Genomic DNA, 12,948 nt, shown 5'->3' with positions numbered 1-12,948 from the left:
AGTAACGTTGCCAATACTTGACTAACAAGGACACGTGAGGACCACAATTTGGCTATATTTCACGTGAATGAACCACTTCTTAACTTAAAATTGATATTGGGTGATCAAAGTGAATATTTATATTTACCTTTACAGCTTCTCACATCCCGAATGTGATAGATAAAGCAAAATAGATATATGTAGAAATGGTTGATTGCTTGATAACGTGATATTGCTACAGTGGTTTGACGGCGTGTGTGTAGAAACAACGCTCACGATAGCTAGAACGGAAGGGATGCTGTACACCAAAACAATACAAGCCATTGTTCTAGTGAGTGACAGTACAGATAAACAATACAGTCCACTGTGCTACGCAAATTGTCGGGTCACAGGTCAAACTAGTTGCTAAGGGGAGAGTTCATGAATATGGATTTCGCCACCTTCCCTCACATGTAATAACTTGAAAAAAACCGGAACACACCAGAACGTTACAGCGATCACCTCTAATCAATAGTATGCATATTATTAACTTAGTAACCATTGTTACCACATGGATTATTATGATATGCAAGATAGACATGATACAGATACATCGTGTTGCATTCATCGGATAACTAGTTTGTTTTTCTAGTTAATTACCCATATGTCCATAAATACTGAATAAATCTTGAAAAATATAAACATGACTTGGGCCTTGATGTTAATAAGTACCTATGTCCACTTTCTTCCACTCCATATTTATTTAAAAAATAACCAAAAGTTACACCCATTTGCACCCCTTTCTGGTGATTATAATGACCTTTTTGAGATTTACAGATAGGTTTTCTGCAATGTATACTTTTAAAGTCTACTTTTTGAATTTTACAACCATTGACTTCTTTGAAAAAACAATTTGATATTAAATCGAAAATAGATTTGTCAAACATGATGCATCGAGGATGCATTTTGTATAAAAAAAAATGAAAACATTTCTGCAGTTTGCCTCTAAAAGTGTTCAAAAAGCACACTGACCGTCGACTTCCATGTGAACCTCCCTCCCAAAACGTCCCAGACTCAATCCTCTTTGTGGTAGCTAATGATGAATGTATACATGTAATTCTTAATGTACTTGTTCTTAAAACATGACTGAGTTGCAAATTCGGGTTCCATTGGGAAGCGCATTCCATGCAGAGGATGCAGTATACGTAAACTTAAAAACAAGGTAAACCGTTATAAGCGGAAACATCTAGACTGCCTTTTATTATGGTCATGTGTGTCACAGTGAAACGAGATGGAAGTGTTAAAATACGTGGGAGCTATATCGTTTTGCGGTGAGCAACACAGCATCCTGAACATGGATTAGTTCTGTTAATTTCAGCAGATTGAGTGAAGGAAACAAAAAAAATTATAGTGCCGTGTGCAAAAAAAAAGGTGCAAACATTTGAAACATAAGAAATGTCATTGACATACACCATAAAAAGTAAAGGTCACAAGGTGTATCCCTCGGAAATCACAAATGTTAGGCTTTATGATTCAGAATGGACTCCATTATAATATACAAACTGCTTACTATTGGACAAAAGGCTCTTAATTCACTCTAAGCTAACACCACTAATACAGTATTGATAACGTTTCTTCAATAGAGTTGCGTGGTCAAACGGATCATAAACCTTATAACGCATTTCATAAATCTTACTTGTATAATAAAGGTCAAACCACCTTCAGATAGAACCATGTGTATTAAGTTGATTTAATTCGGGTGTACTCCTCCATGCCATAACATAATACAGCGATTCATAAATGGCGATCACAATCTGTTATTTGTTTTATTATTACGATACTCTTGAACCACAATTTTGACTTGCATGACTCTATGATTTACTTTCTTACCGCACCAAGTTACGAACTAGTGAAAGAACAAAGAAAGGAAGAATCAAGTTACATATTTAACGATGATTTCTTCCGACTTATAATAATACACAAAACTGTTATTGTTTATTGCAATAACATTTCACATGCAATACAATTGCTGAGCTAACACTTGCTATTTCATTTTAAAGTAAGGAATTCGTTTTGAGATATTCTGAGACTGATGTTAGCACTTAACAGTCAGTAGGTTGTGGTGTACATTGATCTAAACTATTAAAAATCCAGTCAATATCCTCCGTCAACCCATTCAGTCTAACGCGTCTAATTTACATCTTTAGACTTATTTGTCCCATTAAACGTTGCCGATACAATAAAATATTGGTAAATTACCAGCTATTGTCTATTGCACAATTTCGAAATGGGATCATAAAATACAGCCGGTTCTTACTCGCAGTATTTTATAGTGACTCGACGTGAAGAAATCAGAGGTACATGCCTCGTGTCTGATAGTATGTGATATTTTGTTATCCTTTTTGGTTAAACCTAATGAAGCCTATTGTAATGTAGATTAAAAACTTGTGTAAATCCACAAACCGAGGAGCAGAGAGCGTTATAATAACCTGTAACAAGCATTAACCAGTTAACCATTTCAGACCGATCCCACCCCCACCCCCACCCCCACCACCCCACCAGTTGCTATGTAATGATTGCAGGTAAACACTCTCTTTAAATTTAATTACATGCCATAATGATCGGGAGAAGGATAGCTGAATTAATGCACTATATTTTGTTTCAAGTTTCGTTATAGAAGCAACGATCCAATCAAAGCCAGTGATCAACGATCTAATAGAAAATAAAATGTACATGTGCGAAGGATCTTGGCAAACCTTTCAGATGTACAAGCATACTACAAAATGATTCATGTTATACATATGTGATGGCAGACTACAAGTGCGAGCTTCCTAAAATGCAGAATATGTCACAGAAACAGCTTTCCATCTGGTCCTTATGTAAGAGCTTGGTTAAAGGTAATACATGGTTACGAATTTCATTCATATGGAACAACACAAGTCATAAAGCGGACATTTCCAGTGCGTTGACATGAGAGTACTTTTTTAAAACTCTTAGTCTCTTTAGATACCGATACAATGTACTGTATAACATGCTAGTGATACTGTAAGCTTCCCTGGTATACTTGTCGGATAATATTTACAAGTAAATGTGCTTAAATATTTTTGATTGTTCATATAGCCTAGTGTATATCAATGCAGGGTCTGACTTTTATTCACTGTATGGATGAGAGACTAAATTATGTTGCCAGATTATATGTTGATATCGTTGTTAATTTGCATGTTTCTCGCCTCTTAATTTTGAGCCTCTGATTAGAGCCATCATATAACGAATGTCTTTTCACGTTCCGCTACCGTCGTTGTGAATATATATTGAAATTACATCAAACCACTAGGGTTCGTTGACCGTGGTAATTATTGTTTCTGCCTTAAAATGTTCCTTTTCACAGGTAAAACGAAATCAATACTCTTACGTATTCTTCTCATTGAGCATAAGTTTTGACAATTATGATGGATAATGTTTGGATAAGAATTATTATATTAAGGAGAGGAGATGGCGATATAGGAGGGTAACGATATACAAAGACAGTCTTGACCTGGCGTATAGAAACCAGTCTAGAAGTTAGCTTACAACACTAATATTCCATCCAGGTGTGCGGTTCACAGATGCCAGAAACCTTTCCAATGCGAACAGCACTTTACCTGATCTTTACGTACCGATGAAGGGGAATACTCAAGAGAAAGGGAATGACGTCACATATGAGATAACACATAGAGAAGCAAGGACTTTAAGTATTGTGGAGAAGAGGCGGACCCCTTGATATGATGATCTCATTCACAAAATATTACATACTTCTGGGCAAAGCATTGGCTTTTGTGTGGGTTATAATGACGTTTGTAGAGACATAAAGTTCAACCTCTGTCTACGTTAGGTTAATTCGAGGCAGATTAATGTGTATACTCAGTTTTACTCTCCTAAAGATCCAGGATATATCATAAGGTTTCATGACTTGAGGTAATTACGTTGAATCGTGGTCGATGTCAAAAATGTCAAAGGATATAGTTCAGTTTATTACCTAGTGTCATCGAACGTCAGATGGTTAGTGAATTGAGATGTTATTGTGGTGAAAATTCTATGCGCGTTTCTCAAAAGAGCACGTTACTTTAAATTAAAAGGAAGCACTTGCCAAAAAAAGTGCTCAAAGGGGAGTTGCATAACTACATTTTGGCATGTTCAGCATTTTTGTAGGAATATGAAATGAAGTTACATTAAGAAAAGAAACACGTTGAATGCATACTGATTATGACAATTTATTTAAGCATTATCAAATATGCAATACACATTTGTACGTACACATTTGTGTCATTATTTACAGAGGCAACGTATTGGCAACTCTTTTTCAACCACCGGTCAATAACATAAAAAAGGAAATTAGTTTTTTTACTGATGTTTTTTTTCGGGGAGGAGGGGACGTTAATCAATGACTTTGATTGTAAATTGTTACAATTGAAATGTTTTAACATATATCAATGATTAATTTCTACTTAATATTATACAAACTAGAAAATGTGATGTCAGAAACATCTACATCTCCACATTTCTTTATAAATGTTATCGAAAAAGAATCTTAGAAGCTAAACTCATGTGATGTGCTAAACTTTCTACAAGCTGAATTTGACGGTAGTGTTAGACTTCAGACTTCCATCTTCTTACATGACAGATAAAATTTGCAAATAGAATATCGGACATTGATGACATATTCAGTATGTTTTATTGCTTCTTCTTGAACGTTTCTTTACTAGTTAAGGTAAAGCCAGACTAAGGTATGTCTTTCGTTGGCATAATACGCCACTGTGTACAATATACATAGCATACCCACAAGGATGTATTTTAGAAGCAAACAGCAGAAACAGTAACAATAAGTGGTTAAATTCAAAGTATACGTTTACTTTTTAAGTTCACAAGAAAAGAAACGCTTTTTAATCACATCCTTGTTAATTTCATTTTTAAGAAACGGCGAACGCTTTTTAATTACAATAAGTAAGTCACGATATAATGCAGCACTAAGGTTATTATAAAATGCAGTAATACTATTACTTTTGACCCCTTAAAGGTCAACTACTTGAACATGAGTATGTAATATAAAAGTGAAGTTATTAGTGTTGTCTGCAAAACAAAAACATGTTTTCCGTAGCCAATTATACTTTAACCGCAACATTCAATAAACGACAACACACGATATTTTAATTATTTTGTTACACATTTTAGAAAAATTTAAATAGTGACTTATTTGATCGTCGAACACATAAACGATTGTAACAATGAAACAAGACCAAAAAGACTTGATATTGAAAATGTATAATTGTGAATCTAACAAAGTATGAACGTTTCAGACAACTAATAAGATCAACAAGCGATGATGTTTTTACAATTGTTTCAATATCATAAAAAAAGGAAATTTGGTTTGTTGCTGATGTCATTTTGGGGAGGGGGTGGGGGGAGGGCGTAAATCAATGACTTTGATTATAATTTTATTCTATTCAAATGTTCTTAACATATATCAATTAATTAAGTTCTGATTAATATTCTACAAACTGGAAAATTTGATATCAGAAACAACTACTTCTCTACCTTTCTTTATAAATGATATCAGAAAATCATCTTGAAAAAAAACTCATATGGTGTGTTAAACTGTCCACAAACTGAATTTGACTGAAGTGTAAGACTTAAAACATTCATCTTCTTACATAAAAGATAACATTTGGAAATGGAATCTTCCACATTGATGACGAATTCAGTATGTTTTTATCGCTTCTTCATGAACGTTTCTTTACAAGTTAAGGTAAATCCAGACTAAGGTGTGACTTTCGTTGGCATAATACGCCACTGTGTACAATATACATAGCATACCCGAAAACATAAACGATTGTGACAATGAATGAAGACCAACAAGAACTGATATTAAAAAAGGTATAATGGTGAATCTAGCAAAGTATGAACGTTTCAGAAAACTTATAAAATCAACAAGCGACGATGTTTTTAGAAATGTACATGTTTTCTGAATTATTATGTATTTTTTGTTAATAAGGTTAAAATTAGGTACTTTCCAGTCTTTCTTCTCCAGACTCAAATAAAAAACGATAATAAAGTATTTAGAGTCTGTTAGTTAAAAACTTTCTGACAATCTGGGTCACGTAAACACAGAAAAGCAAAAGGAACGTTTATTGAAACCAAGCGAGCTGCATAGTTTTCTTAATTATTTACTAAAACAACAATTAGAGCGCAATTTATTGCAATAACTGATTTTCGTGGAAGCTTTTAATTTTTATAATTGTGTACTTCAACCTTTTTTTTTTTTTTAAATATGATAGTTAATTCAGTATTTGTCAATGTTGGGATAAACCAGAACGTATATGGTTGGATGAAACATGAAATGAGCAATGTCTTTAGCAGTTGCTCTCGACACTATCCTAGCATGCTAGCATCTTTGGTATAGTGTATCGGTACATCACGTCCCTTCCGATGCCGTACGGTTCTTTTGTCTTTCGAATTCACTGTAAATAATAACATATATTCGTCAGCAGAAACATTTTGCATCGCTTAGCAAGTCATCTTGAGTTTGGATATATTAAACGTTCTTGGGCCCTCTCATTCCCATTTTATTTCACACCACGGAAAAATAATTGCATTTGATTAAATGTAAAATGCAAAATACTACTTCATTAGAGAAGAGAATACTAAGTACTTGAAGCCTACCTGAACTTTTGCCGGAATATTTCCACCTGAAATAAGATAGAAGAGACAAGTTACAAACAACCGTATGGAAAAGCTTCTTTATTACACTCGTATGATAATTATTTACATAGAGATGTCCTCTGAAGTACATTTCATTGTCCATGTAGTCTGCAGAGTTTGCCTTCCATTCACCGCATGGTTATTAGATCTGACGATAGAATGTAGATTCTCTCGTCAGATCTAATAAGAAGTTTTTCACATCAAGGTTCAAATTATGTATTGATGTCGTTGTAATTGTCACGTGTTGAATGTACATCGATATACCATTAAACAACCACTAGCCTTCGTGGACCGTGGTTAATATTGTTTCTTTCCTTAATTGTAGCTCGTTTTTATATAATTTCTTCCTTTATCCGTTTAGGTTAGCAAATACATATTAATTCAAAGCGTTGTATCAAACGTGAACGTAACGTTATAAAATGATATCCAGAATTAACATAACGAAAGCAAATTTATTCCAAACATAATCATAAACTTTAATATATGGAGTTTTATGATGCGAAATTTACGGAACATTTTTTTCTGCAAGAACAAGAAAGAATTGTTAAGAAGGTGATTTGAATTAGTGAAGCGAGAATGACAATACTATCTGATCATTTAAGCTTAAATATGTGATTGATTCATGTTAGTCATGTTGTTGCTTATAAACCAATCACAATATTATTTTATATGATAAGAGGAATGTATAACATCCACTTATTGATTGAACTGTACTGTCTCGTATATCATCTTCGAAGTGTCGCTGTAATGGCGATAGTTTTAATATTAATTAATTGTTAGTAACAGTATTAGTACCTATATATTCCATACGTTTAACAGACAAGTAAACTCTATCATCCGCAAAATGATAAGTACTGTGATAGGTTAGGTTATACGTCTTTGCATATTTGCCTTACAAGTCTGGTAAATTCGAAAGAGCAAGCACAAAAAGCAATTCACAAGTTAGGAAGCTATAAATCACAAAAAGCTTAGCAATAAAGTTGTACAAGTTCATATAACGAATCCAATCATTTAAGAGTTCAAACAGTGTTCAGGTTATTATTTGAGATATTGTACCACAATTTTGTTCATCAGTTTTGTTATAATATCGTTAATGTGGACTTTAGGTGTACTAATACACCGATGGTCTCACGTGCAGAAGGTACGTTCTTTAAACATTACACTGGGTAATCTGCATTTTTTAAATCAATAAAGTGTTGTGAATCATTTCTTTGAATTCGAGCGGTAAAGCTGTTAGTTTAAATAGATTAGTATGAAATAGAATCATTTCACAGTAAAGTTATTGCAAAACTTACCACTTGTCTGTACCTTGAATTGGTCAAACGGACACCATTTTGATGCTTTCAAAGAGAAATTATAAAATACTTGATCACTCACAAATAAAAGACTTTAAAATCATAGCATATGATTAACTTATTCTATTCTAGGTGATTATGAGGTCAGTGCCCAGTTATCATCCTTTATTTATTATTTTTAACTGTCATCAAATGTGGTAGTCAATTCGTTAAAGTTACAGATGCAATCTAAATATTGTCATGATTGGTGGATTGCTCTTAACGTATCAGATATGAATCGGTTGTGCATGAGCACTAGTATTGTTGAACGACATACATGTTGTTACACATTTTGCGTATATAACTCTTTACCACTGATAATGATTCTTTCAGAGTCCCTATCAGGAAACTGTCCAGACCCAATGCAATCATGTGGACATGAAGTACACTGAAAATATAATTCAATTAACTTCCATCGTACATATGTCTCTTAAAAGTATAAAGTTATGTACATATCTAGTGCAAGCGACATTCCACATACCATGTTTCATAATATGTTTTAGCAAAGTTATTTCGTTCTACCAAGCTTTTTTTAACTGCATGCTCAATAAACAAAAGGCAATCAGAATACCAGTATAGAAATTTGAAAAATAATCAATGTAGGTTTTATTTAACTATTTCAGTCACTTTGATTCCAAACAATTCTGACCTAAACTATAGTTATAATTTCTGTATATCGCATAGTAAAGAGTTGAAAAACAAAACTAACGTAGAATACTAACTGCTACAAAGGATTTACAAAATGAACTCATATCAAATAATTAGAATGAATTAAAAGCAGTAAGAAATTTAAATGTTATATTCAACTTTCAAACGTCATCATTGATCAATATTGTTCTATCGTTTATAGGAAAACTTAACAACAGTTGTTCCTATCATGGTGATTTTTAATCGTTCTTGATGATTCACACAAACGTCTGAACATTGTGGTAATAATCCTTTAAAAAACAAATTGCGAAATTAGTTTTTAATAAGTCAACCACAAAAGCAAAAATACGACCTTTATTATATCCTACGTACTTTTTACGCAGCTTTCTGACCCATTTCCTGTTCATGTTTATTCAATTCATTTTTGCATAAATCCATTGTCTTTTCTTTGCCTTGTATGTCAGTATGTTCATTCGAAATAAAAATCCACGTAGGTTCCAACCATTGACAAATTGTAGCTACACCAGTGACAATTTTTCAGTTAAGAGCAGTAAGCACTTACATTATATAATGTTTTGAGTTTGAAAGTGAAGTAAGCTAAAATTTGTTTTATACTTAAAATTTGTTTTAAATTTATATAAGTAAAATAAACATGTCGTTCATCAAACATTGGATATGAAAACAACTTTGATTTGTTAAGTTCTGACTGATTTTTTAATTCTAAATAGCTATTCCCAGTGGGAAGGAACCAAAGACTGAAGGAGGTTGTTTAGAATACTCACCAACCAATCACCTGTTCGAAAATCCATGACGTAACCGATACGATTAGGTGCAAATGGAAACCACTCAAGGAAGAAGTTGTTAACTGTTAATTATATATATATATATATATATATATATATATATATATATATATATAGTGGTATGGCATATAGTGGTATATAGTGGTATGGCATATATACTAAATTATTAGAAGTCAACACTATCAAAAATGCCCCTTCACGACCGGTTTTGTCTTATTGGGACCTTTCAGGTGCATTTAGGAATCGAACCACGGACCTTCTTATCAAAGACCTAAGTCCATACCACCAAGTCACAAGAGAAGTGAACTCTCCTTTACGCCCCTCCCTAGTGCGGATGTCAGCCATACGTCGTGCCCCATACCCTAGGTTCGAAAGATTGTATGGTTTGTGATTTAAAGATTAAAACAATCTTTTTTGCAATTTACAATAAACTTGCAATCCTTACAACGCTTAGAAAGAACATGGCTTTTACGTACAGTTGGCAAAATAAAGAAAGAAGGATGATACAACTGAAGAAGGGCGGTTGCCAAGGAAACATTACAGTTGGCATGAAATTATCCGTTTTTTACATTTTTTTTCTGTTCTTCTTACGCAATTATTACAAGATAGAGTGAACCGTGAACCATTGGCACAATGACATATATAGATTATATAAACAATGACATATATAGATTATGTAAACTCTTACACCGCAGTTGTCATTCAGTCTACTTCCAATGAAAGATATTACTATCTGAGGAAAATACAATGAATACCCTATTACATAGATTTCTGTACTGGGGAAGTTTTAATTACTTAACTAAATTATTCACGAATCGTATCTTTTTCTTGTTTTTCGATTGGTACAATTGTTCATGATTTATATTGTTTCATAAGTAGCCGACTCCCATTAGTTAAATCTGTTCATCGCAGACAGTCAACACTTGAAATATTTAACAACGGAATGTATACTAAACATTTTAGCCGTTGAACTTTGCCCTGTAATCTGGATGGTTGTGATTGAACTAAGACAGTATTACTTAAACCGATCGATCAATCAATAGAATTTTTTAATTTTTCTTTATGAGTGATACCTGTGATAGCCGTTGATAGCCAATCCGAAGGAATCGATCTAGGTAGTAGACAATTGTAGAAACTAAAGAATAATGAGAAAAGACAGCAAGAAAATATATGAGAATGAACAAATAAAAACAATTTAAATATATTTATACTAAACATATCCCTAAACCATGTAAATAAGTAATGATGAGAAGAAAGTAGAATGTGTTTCTGGTCTTTCAAGGTCAAGTCAATACACTCTCAACAAACAAAATGATGGCGACATAATTACTTTCTAAACGTGTCATGTGAGTAACCTTGTTGAGATACTATAATATCTTGAAGATGGCATTCTGAACTTTTTCGAGAAAACACTGGGAAAATTATGGCGTCAAATAAATTCACATGGATTATGGATCACTATTTCAATTAACACATAATTTAGAGTTTGGAACTAACACATGACGGCACTAGTGTATGTAACAAAGTTTTGCGAATGAATTATCTCAAATAGTTCTTAAGAGACACTCGCTAACATTTAGTAATATTTTGTTAACGTCCACAAAAGCAACAACGCTATACGGCAACGAAAGCTGATACATTGCAATAAACGAGGCTGAATTCACGATATTAAACTACGGAAAACTCAGACTACGGAAAAATTCATAGCCTGACTAGGAACATACTTTCATCTTAGCGACATCATTATCTGCAACCCCCACACACTACACACACTCACCCACCCACGCATTTGGCAAGATATTTCCGCCAAAGACTCATGAAAAAGTACACACATATATTATTACGTTCTTTTAAGTTAAAAATGTAAGTATTCAAAGTCAGAAGCCGAGCCCCATCGCGTGTCTAAGTGTTGTAAAGTTATTATCACAAATATGTAGTGCAGTATTACGTAAATTTTATAGACAATCTACCGCTGAGAGGAATGTTAACACACTCTCAATATAAATTCACGTTGAACATTGAGGTAACTAGTGTTGCTACTTTACGAAGTACGTCAACCAATTGAACTATTATCAAGTAATGCAGAATCGCTGTCCAAACAATTGTTGTATTGTAATACAAATATTTTACGCATTCCGAAATTATTAATTCCCACATTGCTGTGAATCATTTTTGTTTGGTGGGGGGGGGGGGGAGGAGGAGGACATATAAAAAAAAATATATTAATTCCTATGTCACTGCTCTTAAGACGGAATTCCGGTTACATGTAAAAATCCGGTGCATCCCTAACAAAAACTTCCGATTGATACTAGGGGAACTATTGTTACTACTTGACACAATAAGAAATTATCAGTAATAATAATAATAATAATCACTAATAATTACATGGATATATTGATTTACATTAAGCCCCTCTTGGAAAATCATTAAAAAAACATGACACGAGACAATACACATCCCGACTTGTAGCTATACAGTTCATATCCCGATATCCTAAACAATTATTTTGTAAATATATATTCTGATCACCTTATCAAAGTTAACAAATTAAACGACGGGTATTTATCAGTGAGAAAGGAATATTCTTTGGTTGTAATATTTCCCACTTTTAAAACCATCACTGAGTAATGTCAGTATTGTTCTTACCGTCACTTCCCCTTCGTTATTGTATTGACCTCTATTCCCCGTAATTGTAACCTGAGATGATAAGTACTCATGATTCTTAGAGCGGCTTGTTGCGTTGAGATTGTTTTTCCTTTCATTTAGTTACTTTACTTCTTACTTTTAGTTACTTTATACTGGCATAATATAAACCAAATTATTAGCTTACATTTAAGGTCTCAATTCCAATAACGAAAAAAAAGTCAAAAATTTTGAAAAATTTTATTTTGGAATTTCAATATTATCAACTGTAATTCGTTAGAGGAAAAGTATGGAAAAAACATTTTGATTTTCATATTGTAGGTAAACAAAGGGGTTCCTATGAATCGTATTATAGTGGCGTTATATTGCAGCATAATTTGGTTCAAAACCAACTGTTGAAGGTTGAACTGTGCTTGGTTTAAGCTGCCTGATTTTGATCTAGATCAAGATGTTGTTGACACTGGATATTAGATTCGGAGCCCAATGATTGGAGCGAAGCAACGTGTTCGAGGATGCCCTAACTAAGGACTTTGCAGTAACAGAGTAGTGTACGGTTCCTAACTAAGGACTTTGTATGTATAGGTTTCGTCATGATATACGACTAAGAATGTTCCATTATTGAATGGGTGTCATTATATATTTTAATATACTTACGTCAGTTTAATTAATCGTTGTGACTGCTGTACATACACCAATATACCAATCATCTCTTCTGGTGTCATTATCCTGTCGTTCTCTTTTGTTATGTGAATTAGCTGTACCGATGACAGTCTTGAAAGTCGTAGACCTGATCTTAGGATGACGTCACCTTCATCTATGTGACTAAA

The 12,948-nt window shown here is 33.4% G+C and overlaps 1 protein-coding gene across 1 annotated transcript in view; it reads right to left on the bottom strand.

The window, feature by feature from the left end:
- LOC139982685 (uncharacterized) overlaps positions 1–149 on the bottom strand; it is a 46,790-nt gene extending 46,641 nt beyond the window's left edge. Inside the window, exon 1 of the mRNA XM_071995730.1 lies at positions 128–149. The gene's annotated coding sequence lies outside the window, so the exon portion shown is untranslated. The remainder of the gene's footprint in view (positions 1–127) is intronic.
- Between the last annotated feature and the right edge of the window lie 12,799 nt (positions 150–12,948).

The sequence above is a fragment of the Apostichopus japonicus genome, chromosome 16, assembly GCF_037975245.1.
Source record: "Apostichopus japonicus isolate 1M-3 chromosome 16, ASM3797524v1, whole genome shotgun sequence".
NCBI lineage: Eukaryota > Metazoa > Echinodermata > Holothuroidea > Aspidochirotida > Stichopodidae > Apostichopus > Apostichopus japonicus.
This window is presented reverse-complemented; position numbering and strand designations above follow the sequence as displayed.